The 11,883-nt window shown below is 43.5% G+C and overlaps 1 protein-coding gene and 1 long non-coding RNA gene across 2 annotated transcripts in view; one reads left to right on the forward strand and one right to left on the reverse strand.

Moving 5' to 3' along the window:
* Positions 1 to 11,883, forward strand: part of TMEM178B (transmembrane protein 178B) — a 426,401-nt gene that overhangs the window by 101,538 nt on the left and 312,980 nt on the right. The gene's annotated exons all lie outside the window — the stretch shown is intronic.
* LOC109296170 overlaps positions 3,440 to 11,883 on the reverse strand; it is a 15,212-nt gene continuing 6,768 nt past the window's right edge. Inside the window, exons 2-3 of the long non-coding RNA XR_002096908.1 lie at positions 9,408 to 9,414; positions 3,440 to 3,453 (exon numbers count right to left, since the gene is read on the reverse strand). This is a non-coding gene — a long non-coding RNA (uncharacterized LOC109296170). The remainder of the gene's footprint in view (positions 3,454 to 9,407; positions 9,415 to 11,883) is intronic.

The following is an 11,883-nucleotide window of genomic DNA, read 5'->3' on the forward strand; positions in this document are numbered from 1 at the left end:
CTTCCCTCACCCCTTCCCCCACAACAGACTTACCAGCTGGCCCCCACTGTGCTCCTGGACGCCTGCGTGCTGTGCTGCATCTGCATGCATGCATGTGACATTTACTAGGTATCTTATCAGCTACGTCAGACAAAAGCTGATTGCCGATACTCTCAATTTTCTTCATGTAGGTGCTGATCCAATTTGGGACCGATGTATCTGTGCACTTCTACCCAAAACAGAAAAAAAAACCCAGAAGGGATTTGAGGGAATAGAAAACAGCTTTCTTGGGGGAGCTTGCAGAAGACTAGCACTGTCCCCAAATAATTGGTACGGGCCGGGGAATAGGGCTTGACTGTATTGTTGAGCAGTTCACTGATTTGTCAGTCTCAGAATGTGGATGCATGACACAATTACTACCCAGTAATTTACTCTGTATTTTCTTCTGTGCTAAATTCCTTCTGTGGTAAGGACTGGACACATGATAAGCTCTCTGCACAAGCTGCCTGCAATAGGTACAAGTACGCTCCCTAGCTACTAGCTGGAAAAGGCTGTTTTCAATTTGACTAAAAAAAACAACACACAAGTGGTCCCGGATGTATCTTGTGTCTGTGTACAGTTACTCGCTTGTTTCTAAGGGATATCTTTATCCCAGAGTAGAGTGTTTTACACCAGCAAAAGACTTTCAGTAAGGAGTAAAGGCAACTAATTTTGCACTAAATATGTTGTGTGTTTGCACTCTCAGTCAGCAGAGCCCCTCTGATTCTCCCAACCACAGCCTAAAAATGGTACCTCCCCTGGAGTGAACCTTGAGGCCTAGCTCTTGTTCTATTCCTGTCTGAATCCCCCTCAGGTACTGGGGACTTCCTTGGCACAGGGAGTATAATTTTACACTTCCTTAAACCATCTTGGATGAAGTCAATATCCCCAGTACAAGTTACCTCTTTACTAGGCACTTGTATTGCATCAAATATGGCACAGGCTACTGAGTGTCATTCCAAGACATCCAGAGTGTCCATGTGTACAGCCAGTGTATGTGTGCTGCAGACTTATGCACTCTGACAGAAACCATTAGCATTCTGTGCTGCAAGCTGCCATGCTCCAGCTCTCTGGGGTGAAGTGAGGACACTGTTTCAGCTTGCATGGAAATCTTGCTTCTTTTTAATGGCTGTTAAGTCCCTTCTTGAACATTATTTTAATCCACTTCTCATGTACTTAATGCACTGAGCAATCAGGAAGAAGTGGTGGCACAGTCTAAATTGATATCTTTCACTTTGTGCATGTTCCTATCATTCCCTGTTGACCACACCTATTTTGTTCTCTTTTGCTGATAGACATATAGGGAAATATCGCAGGGTATATAACTTTTCTGTAGTCATGAAGGTCATAGTAGGAAACTGGAGAAGCAGTCTTTTCCAAGCCAGAAGAAAAATTATCACAGTTATGTGGGGAGCAGATCAGACCCTACTTATTGGACAATTGACTTTGCTAATAGAGCAGTGGGTTAGAACCTAGGATTCCTGGGTCCTGTCTCTGTTTTGCTGGGCGATGTCAAATAAGTGACTGTGTTGCAGTTTACTCATCTGCAATACAGGGACAATATTGTAATGCTCTTTGAAATCTATGGATGTTCTTCACAGCATTTCTGAGGCTGTCTAGCAACAATTATCATATTCATTGTACCTCAGAGGTCTAAAACCACATTGGGACTCAAGTAGAATCTCCTCAGTGAGGACTGTGAGTCTATTGAGCAGAATGTGGGCAAGGATCTTCCTAGCCAAGGACAGGAATGCAATGCCACGATAACTGCTGCAATCCACTCTATTTCCTTTCTTGAATATGGTAACAATTCTGGCATCTCAAGCCAGTGGAAATCTGTCCGTGTTTCAAGATTTTCATAATAACGATGTATTTGGTGAGAGCTGTTTTTTCTGCCTTGCTTATACATTTCAGTTGATATTCCATCAGGTTCACATGCTTTGTTGTCCTTCATCTGCTTAATGGTTTCCAAGGCCTCCTGATAAGTTGGTGGATCTGCAAGGTGGTCATCAATGGTGTGTTGTGCAATGGCTTTGATGGCATTGTCTTCAACATTAGAAACTCTATTCAGGAGCTCTTGAAAGTGCTTCTTCCACCATGCATCGATAGCAGAGTTGTCTTTAAAGAGCATAGGTTCATCTTAGGAGCTCAAATGTCTCCTTGCATACTTGACCTATAGATAGCTGTGGTTGCACTGAGGAAACTACTCATGCTGTGGCAACACTGAGATCTTTACATGGCCTTCATTGACCTAAAGCCTTTGATTCAGTCAACAGTTAGACTTCATTTGTCTCCAGAAAGAGGCAACCATTTTCCTGCAGGTCTTTTCCGGGTCTGTGCCTGAGGTCTAAGGAGCCCATGGTTTCTTTGTTTAAATTAATCTGTCCACCCAGAAAAGGCCTTATGTTATAGTCAGCATTGTATCAGTCAAGCAGGACTGCATATGTGACTCCCTCTGGAACCTGATAAAGCCTTTCTAGAGTGTATTTGTGTCTGTCATGAAATGTTCATGCTTTAGGGTTTGGGTACACAGGCTTCTGGCCTGCAGACTGGGATTGAGACACCTTTCTTTTTAGTCTCTCTTTATTCCTATTCTTCCGAGGCCTTTAATCCCACTCTTCTCTGCTCCCTCCCTTTGACCTACTCTTCCATATAGCACTGATGTCCTCTATTTGGCACTGGTGAAGTCATATCTGAAGTTTTTTGTCAGGTTTTGGGCCCCCCACTACAGAAAGGATGTGGACAAATTGGAGAGAGCCCAGCAGAGGTCAACAAAAATGTTTAGGGGGCTGGGGCACATGACTTCTGAGGAGAGGCTGAGAGTGCTGGGCTTATTTAGTCTGGAGAAGAAAAGACTGAGGGGGGATTTCATAGCAGCATTCAATTTCCTGAAGGGTAGTTCCAACAAGGATTCTTTGCAGTGGTGACAGATGACAGAACAAGAAGCAATGATCTCAAGTTGCAGCAAGGGAAGTTTAAGCTGGATATTAGGAAAAACTTTCTTATGAGAAAGGCAGTAAAATACTGGAACAGGTTACCCAGAGAGGTTGTGGAATCTCCATACTTGGAGGTTTTTAAGACCTGGTTTGACAAAGCCTTGGCTGGGATGATCTAGATGGGGACAGTCCTGCCTTGAGCAGGGGGTTGGACTAGATGACCTCCTGAGGTCCCTTCCAACCCTTATTTTATGTGATTCTTTGATTCTTTTATATATGGTATTACCCTTTCTAGTCTGACCTTGCACCTTCCTCTATGAATAACACAGTGTAACTTACAAGGCTCCTGATCTTTGCAGTGTCAGAGATCTCATTGTAAGTGTCATGATGGTGGCTACAGACAAAAACAAGCTCAGAACAGGGTAGCAAAAGATCAAATAGAAGGGATGCAGGGAAGGGAGGAGGCGGTGTTACAGTACTCACTATCAGCATTCCTTGCCTCACTGGGAGGTGGTATGTAATATGCATATTCACTCTCTGGCACTCAAATCCATTGGGAGGCATCAAAGATTTATTTTTCTTACTTTGTATTGCAAAACTGTATGCACAAATCTTATGGAGCATGAAGATCTCTGAATCCTGGGGAAGGAGCTCTATCTTATCTTGACCAGTCCTTAAAATGGCTGGGATACAGTGGTGGGTGTGGCTTGGAGTGGTTCCTACCTTCAGAATGACATTACCCTTTCTGCCAGCCCTGGCCTGGTGCAGTTCCCAGCCTGGAAGATCCTGGAGGTGGAAATTGAGTGCCTGAAATCTCAGGTCTGGGACTCCAACAGCCCATGAGGCAGATAGGCAGGTCTGGGGTTCCTTCCTGGACTATTCCCATATACCCACACCTTAGGAATGAGATTGTGACCCGAGGCGACCCTGTTTTAGAAATGTTAGCCAACTGTTGGTTCCTCGCTGTGTCCATCGTGTGTCAGTCAGTGAGACCCCGGGTTCAATATAAGCATGCTAGGGTGCACAGCTTTCCTGTGATCCTGTGATATTGTTCCTTAGTGACCCCACTCATCATGGAGGGGACAGTCATGGGCTTCCCCTCTGGGGGACCAGAAGGTTATAGAGAATTTTGGAGTAGCTCCCTGCCTACTGCTGAGCAGTCTGTGGCTGTGGACTCTGGCAGCTCTTTAGAGCTCCAGATGGACTTGGCACCCACACAGAAATTAGTTTAGGATTTGGTCCTGTTAGGGTATGTCTGCATGGTGCGAGGCAGTGCTGTGCAGAGATTCCTAAACTTGTTTTGTATGCCCAGGCTTTCAAGTTGGAGGTAATCTGGGATACTGTGAGAAGCAGAACTAATTAGCTTGGGCTCAACACCGTGCAAACATGATTATACTGTTTCTGGTTTGTGTGGTAGCGTGGGCAGTTTTGCACAGTAATGCCTTGTGTTGTATAGACATGCCCTCAGCTTTTCTCTCTGGGGACCAAATATTGTGAAGAATTCAGGAAGTCTGGTCAAGACCCATTTCTGATTTGTGTAGTTTATTCTGATGGAGGAGTCTTTGTTGAGGACTGTTGTACTGAGGCATACATTCTCTCTCGTCTATCTATCTAGTGATAAATGGATTTTCATGCCAGAAAAATACAAAACTGATTGGTAAAATAATCCTAAATGCACTTACTACTCAAAAGGGTGGGAAAACCTTGCAAGTAGTAATGTTGAAACCTAGGGACAGAAGTGTAACAAGCAGTTTTTATGCCTTAGGCCTCATGAGTGTATGGGCTGCTGCCAGTGGAAGCCACCAGTCTTCCACCCCTTCTTAGCTGGCTTCTTACCTAGTGCCAGAGTAGTTATGTTACTCCCTAGGGGTCATAGTTAGGGACCTACCAAGTTTGTGATTGCGTGATTTCATGGAAACCACAAATTCGGGAGGGCTCTGAGAAATAGGTGGGCTCTGCGATTCTGGTGGGCTCGCTGCAACCCCCCTCCCGGCAAAAGCCTTACTCAAAATAAAATGTTCTTCATGGCGCTGTGGCCTGGCCACACAGCCCACCAGGGGAAAGAGGGGAAGGGGGCTGCTGGCAAGATGGGTGCTGCCCCCACCCCTTGCTGCTGATTGGCTGATGGCTGCCTGTCTTGTGTCCCCATTCCTCTCCTCCAATCAGCAGGGAGGGGTGAGGCCATATGATGGACAGCCCTCACCACCAATCAGTGGCAAGGGGCAGGCTACTGGGGCCCTTTGGCCAATCAGGAGGGGACCTGATGCACTCAGCCCATGCAAATGGTGGCTGGCCCTGGCATCTGCCCATGTAATCAGCTGGCCACCTCCTAGAGTTATGCAGACCCCTAGTCATATACATTATTAGTAAAGCAGCATGTCTACAAAAAGTGCCAGAGCATTTCTGAGCTCTACATATGGAGTTGTCATTTCACAGAAGAGGGTGGCAATAGATTTATTCTATACAGTTTTGATGCATTCATACCTGAAATATCACACTGAGTTCTGCGCACCACGTTACCAGAAATGTGTTGACAAATTGAAAGGAGTTCAAAGAAGAACAACAAAAATTATCAGGAGGCTGCAGGATTGATTTATGTAGAAAGATTAGAAGTGCTAAAAGTGGCTAAGAGATGATTAAGGTGGGGATGTGTTAACAGACTACAAATATTTGGAGGGTGTTAACACTAAAGAGAAGGAATTAGATGGTGTGATTCAAAGAGGGATAACTAGAGAAAAAACTAGATTGAAAGACTAGGCACAAAATTAAGTAGCAATTTAGGATGAATATCCAAAAAAACCTCCCTGCTGTGAGGTATATCATATTCTCTTTTTTGTTGTCCAGGATACATCCCCGCGGTTCTTTTGTGGCTGGGGTGCAGTCTCCCATGAGAAGGCCCAGCACTTGGTACTTTAATAATTAGACTGGACAAAACTCTCGAATAGCTGCTTATAAGAAGCAACACTTCACCAGAAGATAAAATGAACAAGAAATGGTCTAATAGCTGGTTCTGTCAGTAATTTCAATCAGTCTATGATATGTGTCTCTTACCTTTTAAACTAAGCTCTATGCAGTTAATTACAAAGCCTTTTTTATTCCCACACCTTCCTTTATAGTTCCTGTTTTTTTCCTGCAGCTTTAAACTAAACTAAAATCAGCTAGCCTAAGTGAACCATTATCTCTCAGGGATCATAGATTGATCAAAGGGCAGTACTTTTGTTATGTAGCGAACTGTACCTTTAAGAGGCTCCCAAGTAGAGACAGCTGCTGGATTGTGCAGAGGATCATATTATACAAAACCGATCAATTAAAACTTAAGATACCGAAGGATACATTTCTCTGACATACTCTAGGTCTGAGTGATGTCTGAACAACCCACTACATGCGCTTGCAATTCTAGACAGATGCATCTTGAATTGTTTATGTAGAGTGCCAATGCTCAGTAGCTCATCACACTGAAATTTTGGAATAATCCCCTTTATTTTAGTTCCTACCCCTCAATAGGCTACACACAATTTTCCTGGATTTGATCTGATGCAGTGCTGGAGGCCATCTGACATCTGAACAAAATAGGTTTGGAGCAGATAATGATATTCCTTTACATATCCCCTCATAACTGATTTGGGCTGCAGTTTCATTGTGTGTGAAACCTTTCTGGGAATTCTGGGAAGACAAAATGCCAGGGCAATGAGCAGAGCTACCCCCTAGAATTGGGAGTTTGTTTCTTGCTGTTTGTAGAGGGAACAAAAATATGAGTAAAGGGCAGAAGCAAAGCCATTGTATTGGTATGTTATGTTTCCTCTATTCTCGGACCTTCTTCTCTCACTCTTTACCTGATGACCCACTTTACTTTCACCGCTTGATATGTGCTTACTTTTGAGGAAAGTTAGAATAAGGCCCCAGGCTAGTGAGTATTGCAACTACTTCAGAGGAAGGCTGTGGTTAGACTTGCTTAACTTTTGTTTGTTTGCTTTCTGAGGGGAAAAAATCTTTCATCCCTGTGGCACAGAGGCCAAAACCTGAGCTGACATCTGTGTTGTCCAGCGTGCTGCCACTCCAAGAGAACTGTGTAAAGAAGAAACCTTGTATTGGCTGCAACTTGAAACTGGGCTCCCTGAGCTGTCCTTTGTGATTTATAAACCAAAGCAAACTGGCCTGTTCAGTAGGGGCTTCCCTTGGCATCTCTTCTGGGGCCACTCCCAGCAGCTGCTGTCCCCTCACTGATACTTCTATTCAAGCATTCCCCTGAGGGCACCTGCTGCGTCCTAAGAGAAGGGCAGAGGGTAGCTTTTAGCTGCTCCTCGCTGCCTGTTTCCTTGCTAGGCTGTGGGAGCCCCAAAGAGAGTTGGACAAGAGCCTGACTGGCACTGCCTGAGTCTAGGGGTCAAGGTGAAACGCACCCTACGGCTAGGTACAGTGTTTGGATTTTTTTGCCCCTGCCCAGGTGCGAGTTAGAAAAATCTCAGAGATGATCCTATTTTGCAAATCAAAACCAGCTACATCTAGCTGGTGCAGGCAGGTAAGAAGTGCCCAACCAGGGTTAACAAGGTGCAGCCAGCACCAGCGACTTCCTTGTGATCTAATTTGGCATGATGGGAGAGCAGGTGGGTGCTGTTATTCTAATCCAAGTGGCTTCTCCTCAGAAGAGGCATGGTGTCTTTCCCAAAGGCAGTGCAGGTGTGAGGGGGGTTTTTTGCACCTGTTTTGAGCTGGTACTGACTTGATTGACACTGAGAAGAAATGGCTCAAGGATCCACTTTTTGCTTATTTGGAATTATCTACAACCAGACTGAATAAATAGATGAGAGGAATTTATTTTAGAAACAGGGCCAGATTCTCCACTCTGATGCAGCAAAAGACCTGGAGATTCTTCCTAGCATAGAGGAAGCTCCTGAGAGCATACACCTAATGTAGTTGCTCTATTTGAGGTGGCACTGCTAAGGGAAAGGGGATCTGTCTGGAATTCTTTTATTCTCTGCCTATTCCAGATGCGGAAATAGCAGCTTGGAACCAAGGGGAGCCTGGGAGAAGCTATAGTTTCCCTGGAGCTGTTTTAATTTATCCTGGGAATTAAATTCTGGTCTAGCTAACCTTAGTATTGGAGAGCTGAAAAGATGGGAGCCAGAGGCAGTGGCAGATTGTACTGTACTGGGAAGGCCAACTAGACTAGTGCTGGTGAAATGCTACAGTTTTTGGCTTGCATTAGTGCTTCAGGCTCCAGCTATGGGATACAAGAGTGGTGAGCCCTGCTCTGAGTAAATGCAGTGGCAGTATTGCTAGCAGCCTCTCATATGGACTCAAGGGACACTGTAAGCATGGCAGGTACTTGCTGCAGTTTTTTTTTAAATCTCTGCTACAGGTAAGGTTTTGCAAAAGATCTATCATGAAACACAAGATCTGGCACTGCAGCTGTGGTTTTTTGCCAGTCAATAGTACTTCCAGCAGCTCCCGGCTGTACAGTCTGGGAACAGAAAAACCTGCAATAGCCTGCAGGCAACAGAGTGTGTTCTCCTTCTGCCATCCTGGCTCTTATCCCTGCCCAGGAGGGCATCCTAGCCAGGGTGTGGAGTCATCTCCTAAGAGAGATGGTGGGAAGGTCATTGATTGGGCCATAAAACTAGGCTGGACTGTGCTAGTAAGTGGACAGTCAGAATAATGATTCTGTGGAAGGGAGATGAATTAGTTGGTGCACCAGGTCTTCTATAAAAACTTGTTTTCTATCAGAAGAAAAAATTCTTAATTCTTAATATTAAAGCAAATATTTTCCTCTGGAAAGTTAATAGTTGTCTTAAGTTTATGCAGCCAGTATGGTAATTTGAAACGTGGCTTACTGACTCCTTTGTTAGGCTACCACTCTCAACAAGACATTACATAAAAGTAGTGTAAGGGTCATATTTTAGCCGTGATGGTCCAGAAATGCAAGAGGCAAGGATTTCTTAGGGTGATATCTTTTATTGGACAACTGGGTTGTTGGGATAAAGTTAGACAAGCTTTTAAATGCAAGACATTCTTCATCAGGTCTGTGACCAATAGAGAGACCAATAAAGATCGATTAAAATATATGACCCTAAGAAATCCTTGTCTCACATTACTTTTTAGGCAAGATGGCTGACACAGCTTGTTGCCGGCTCATAATTGCCAGCCCACACAAACTCCCTCTTTTCAAATACTGTCTCTTTTTTTTTTTTGGTTCTATAATGAGGCAGAAAAGTCTCTTCTCCTGTGAAATTTCAAGATTAATAGGATGAGTTAAATGGGTTTCTCTTCTTTTTTTAGTACACTAGCAAAAACATAGTGACAGTTAAGATTGCAGTGCACCCCAACCACCCAAATGTTTAAAAGCAAGAAAATAAGAGGGAAGCCTTACACACTTCACCTTCATGTTGCCGACAGCATCGTTGAGAATATATTCCTGTGCTTCATCAGGCTTTTGCTTCCTTGTCCAAAATGCACCAGAAACCTAAACATAACCCATTGTCATCAGACTCAAAGTGTCAGTGGTGATGTCATTCTTCTGTTCCAATTATATCAGCAAGCCAGCACATCTGACAGTCATCCATCCATGCATTTAGGAAGTTGTTCTGCCCATGCACTGTTGAGGTAACTCTCAAGGTTTTACATTAGGGTTGTTAGCTGCTCTACTTTTACAGGCCTCTCTAGCTCTGTAAGGCCGTTAAGACAGCAGTCAACAACTGTACATTATGCTTCCTGTTTGTTTTCATTTATGAGTACATAAAGCAGATTAAATAAACAAGAAATTCGTTTAAAAAATGTCTACTTAGGTCCCAGTTCAGCAGGACACTTCAGCATCTATGTATTTCCCATTGAAGTTGATGGGACTAACTACATGCCTGAAATTAAGCATATGTTTGAATATTTTTTAAAGCCTGAAATTATTTAGTGAGATGGTGATACAGGGAAAGAAAACTTAACAATCTGCAGCTTATATATTGAGCTAACCTATGCAATCTTGTGCCCTTACTATCTATGTCTTTCCTGTTATCGCTTCTCTCACCTTATCCTTATTTAGGTCAACGTCCTGCAAGCACTTCAGCAGATGTTCTAATAAGTTTAAGCATGAATAGAATCCTCTTAATTTCCATGGGAATATAGGTTTCCCTCGCTTTATGCGGGTTCTGTATGTGTGAATTCGCTCTTGTGCAATAACTTTTTTTATACCAAAAATTTGTTATATGTGAGAAATTCATTCTTATGTGACTCGTGTTTTGGAAGCCCACAGTCAGCTGCTTTGTGTGGTGCATTGTGGGAGTGACATGCACCAAAGTATAGTCTCTTGTGTGAATGTGTGCTCCTTGCTCATTGTCTGCAGCATGTTTCTGTAGTTGCCACCCTCATTATGATAGTACACACAAGCATAGGGCACTATCTGCTGTTGGTGAGTACCAAAATTGTCTTGTAAAAGTGGTAGAAATGGGTCTGGAGGTCAGTACAGTCGAGGTCTTGGAACGTAGCCCTATTTGTTATGTTGTAAAGTGGGTTCCCTTTATGCAAATTTGAGTTATGCACTGTTTTCCAAGAGTGCATGTACAGCATAAAATGAGGGAAACCTGTAATGATATGTACATGCTGTAATATGTGTGTGAAACTGTGCCTGTGCAGGGCCACAGAATGCAAAATCAGTGAGGCATCTGTGTCACTGTAATATAAATACTGTAATAACCTAGTTTATTACAGAGATAGCACTTCTGCATGTCTTAGCATATGTCTCTTAGCCTCTCTAAAGGTGTCTTTACCTTCTGATGGCCTCTGGTGTACTGTAATAATGAACCTTTTGCCAAAGAGTAACAAAGAGCAAAGGCAGGAAGTCACACCTCTCTGTAAACAGCACCATGAAGCCATATTTAAACCTACCTAATTGAATGGACTTTTCCTGGTATTATAAATGAAAATATTAAATAAACACTACTACAATGTATATTACCTGCTGCAAGATATTTTATAGACTCCTTGGGCCTGATTCTTCATGTGCCTTGTGTGGATGGGAGGTATATTATTAGTATGGCAAGTGCTTACAGTGCCAAAATTCTCACATCAAGCCTACATTGACTTGTGCATTAGTCTATGAGTCATTTGGGAGTGTTGACCCTGAGCATGCAAAATTATGAGTCAGGCCTCAAAAAATCGTGAGATCAAAAAAAAAAAAAAAGCGGTGTTTTATTTTTCTTCTGGGTTCTGAGACTCTAAGATGCACTCAGGCCATATTTTTAAGTTTTTTCCCATAAGCATAGTGGCTAGATGTGGATATATATTTTGTTGCAATTGATGGTTGATATTCTCAGATAATATGAGACTCCAGGGGCTGGGGCTTTATGAAAAATCTCCAAATATAGCAAGATACCTGATAAAATCACAAGAATAAACAAGACTGGTTATCCCATTGAAATGTATGGGATCTCATACAGAATAAGATACTACATTATGTGAGTAGATTATTGAAATCTGGCCCAAAGAGACCAGTTGCATGTGATGTATCACCACCATATTGTGACTGGCAGGCGTGTCTACACTGGGGCAAGCTCACTGGATTGGAGTTGGGGCTAGTAAGAGAGGATTTGGAAAAAAGGAAGTGTAATGTGAATGTAATGTGTGTAACAACAGAAGGAACCAGGGGATAGTCTGCAGAGCTGTGCTGACTGTTCATTTGGACTACAACTCCCAGAAATTTCCTGGGGGGCAGGGGAGGGGAGGGAGAAGAGACAAAGGAAGAAGAAGCCTGAGTCTGGAGTAAGGGAAACCTGGATAGCCCTGCACAGAGGAGAACACACGGAGTAAGAGAGCTCACTGGCTTGGTCAGCCAGGACTGTGGACTGAAGGAGCTGGACTCAGACTTGGGGGCAGCTGCAGGTTTCTGTCTGAGCTCTCTAGGGACAAAAGGCTTGTTTGGGGACACCTCTGGAGGTGATTGTCT

This window comes from Gavialis gangeticus, unplaced genomic scaffold (genome assembly GCF_001723915.1).
Source record: "Gavialis gangeticus isolate Ggan-Ray unplaced genomic scaffold, GavGan_comp1, whole genome shotgun sequence".
Lineage (NCBI taxonomy): Eukaryota > Metazoa > Chordata > Crocodylia > Gavialidae > Gavialis > Gavialis gangeticus.